This window comes from Sorghum bicolor, chromosome 1 (assembly GCF_000003195.3).
Source record: "Sorghum bicolor cultivar BTx623 chromosome 1, Sorghum_bicolor_NCBIv3, whole genome shotgun sequence".
Taxonomy (NCBI): domain Eukaryota; kingdom Viridiplantae; phylum Streptophyta; class Magnoliopsida; order Poales; family Poaceae; genus Sorghum; species Sorghum bicolor.
Window position 1 is genome coordinate 58,540,291 of NC_012870.2, and position 3,196 is coordinate 58,543,486.

A 3,196-nucleotide genomic window follows, 5' to 3' on the forward strand; every position below is an offset into this window, starting at 1 on the left:
TACAGCAACACAAGAAGACAAAGGGCCAGGTGCATGAAGAACTAGTGGTCATCATGTCATTGTCCGTTACTAATAACTTATAAAACCGACAATTCAATTGTATGTTAGTAACGGAAATCACTATGACACCATAAACTACTAAATCATGATTCACCATCACATAATGGTCATCATGCACTTAACCCTCATCAACCCATAAATTACACCACATAAAGGATTCAACTTAATACACATAGCACTATCTTTGATCTTGGAATTTTAATTGATTTAATTGTTGAATAAAAATTGGACAAACACAATTAAATCCAACAATCCCCACCAAATTCCAAGACATAGAAAAATACTCTCCATCTTGCTGATGTTTGATATACCAGTTTTTTTATGGAGATTGTAAAGTTGAACATCCACCTAGAACAGAGGTTACACTTCTTCACAACTCAACAATGGACTATGCCTTGAATTGACAATTTTATGTGAAATTAGGTTCACCTAAGTCCATGACTGATACAAGGCTACCTAAAGCATCTCCTTTGTTTGAAGCATATAAGTCACACTTCTTAGCCTTTCATGAGCATTTATAGATTACCACCATCTCATAGACTGTGACTAGCAGCCGAGCTCATATAGGCGTGTTCTTTCTAGAATCTTCTGTAGGACAATATCCCTGCTTAAAAATAAGCCACTCAGATCATATTAAGGAATTAACCAACCTTACTTACAGTATTGGAGAAATGGTGCATCTATAAAGGGTCTTTCCCTCAATCAACTAGCTTGTTTCGCTATTCTACTTTATGGGACCTCCGATAACAATAGGACAGGTTACCACTATGGTATGACTCAAGTGGGTCTCAAGCCCAACTCTCTTGATGCACCTTCTATCAATTGCGTGATAGACCCTTATTGTACTGATCTTCCAGATTTTTAGATGTATGGACATAGTTCAATGAAATTGCTCCAGAATTTCTCAATTTTATGGCAGATTTTATCTGCTTTTTCACATGTCTTGTGGATTTCATGTTATCCTTAGAACTGTTAACTTTAATTATCACAGTTTGATTGTCACAGTTCATAAAAATAGCCGGTTACTAGCTCGGCAATCAGCAAGCATAAGCTCTGAGTCTCATGGCAACTTTGCAGCGATCAGCTTCGGCGTACCTCCAAACACGAGAGCATGCAAGTCCTATCGTTGTACGACATTCCATCCAATCAAACACAAATATTTCAGTATATATATATATATACTATTCTACATCGAATTGTTATGCTGAACATAATTCAGTATCGCTTAGTATTCGCGTTTCAGTATTCTACTCAGTTTTGACTTGCGATATAGAATAATATTCTACACTTAGGGTGTAGAATAGTGTTGCTGTTTATATATATATATATATATATATAAACACATTGAGTTAGGGTTTCAAAAACTTGTCCAATCTTAGTCTCTGTCAAAGCTCCATCCCAACCCCTCCTTCCCCTCCCACGGCACGCAACGCCCATCACACAAAGCCTCTTCCTCTCCCTCCTCCGGTGCATTGCTCTGCCCCCCTTCTCCTCTGGTGCTGCTCGTGGGGTCCAGCCCCCTCCTCCTCTGGCATAGATCTGGCAGTGGCCTCACCCCTCCTCCAACGCTGCTTGCAGGGACTGGCCCCTGCCTCCTTACTCATGGCATGCTTGGAGCGGACCCTTCCTTCTTCAGGGTAGATCTAGCAGTGGCCCGATCCCTCCCTCCTTTGGTGTTGCTCGCAGGAGCCAAACCCCGTGCTCCTCTGCTATGGCACACTGGGAGCGGCCGCTCCTTCAACATAGATCTAGCGGAGGGCTGGTCTCTTCCTTCTCTACCATGGTGCATGGGGAGTAGGCCCTCCTCCTTCAGCGTAGATCTAGAGCACGCCCTCCGAGGCTTGGATCCACAGCAATGACAGAGCCCTCTCTGAGCAGGGGCAGCTCCTCTCCTACACCCTTCGTCCCTCCATGGTGTGGATCCGACAAGCGGGGCTGCCGATCCAATGAGCGGCGGTCACCACCTGTGGATGGGTGTTGGTATTTTTAACATCACTTCATATTAAGTTGTCATCCCTAACATGATGTCAAAAACTAGAGATAAAATAATCTACACACATGAGCTCTAATAATAATACTATAGAATATATCCGCAAGCGTACAGATCATTCTCCCACTGTAGCACTTCACCCGGTCAGATTCCGAGTATCGTTGATTTATTTTATGCCAAAATGATAAATTCTCATTCAACAAGATGCAACTCCATAGGGGTAGAAAAAGTATTATAAAATAAATGTGCAAACCTAAAGATGACCAACCACTCTAATGCTTTAGCAGGAATAAGTCAAGACAATAATAAAGGATAATTGGTATTCTAGAGATAGAAATTAGAGACTCAACTAATATAGTAAGGCAAACCTCAAGATTTGGCTAAAGTAAAAGATTCCTATGTAATTACTAAATACAAAGTCTACAGATCACACCAACTACACACTTTCATTTATAGCATAACCAACTAAGAAAAATCATAAGGAGCATCAAATAAAGAGGAAATTAAGACATAAACATCACCTCTCTCGCGACCGGGCTCTACTAAATCCTACGTACGGGGGATGGACTAGAGAGGACTCAATAGGATTATCACTCTTGCGATCTACCACAGGACGCGGCACACCAGGAAGTATCCATGGGTATATATAATATCTAGGCACCATGCCTACATATACGCACCACCTAATCCACTCGAGAATTGAACTAGGCGCTTAATGATCATATGAATATTCTCATCACCAATCATAACTATATCAAATATATAACTAGAATAAACTAAGAACTGAATAAATAGCAATATATTAAAGTAGAGCAAAGTCATAATGAGATACAAGATAAATACCGAACCTTCTAGATGAACAGATCTGGAATCCTGAGCGAATCACCCAACTCTACTTGAACCTTGCTAGAAAGTCTAAACTAATAACTTGAAGAACTGGAGCTCTAATTCTAAAGTGTGGAAATCCTAGTTTCTATCTACTCTTGACAACTACATGGAGCAATGGAATTCAATCCCTCAGGGAAGGGGGGGGTCTACACCTCTATATTTATAGTCCGGTGGGATGAATACACGTCGTTGGATCAAACCGACTTTACATAGGGCTGAGATGGATCCTCAAAGATGGTGTTGGAAGACTCTAGAAGG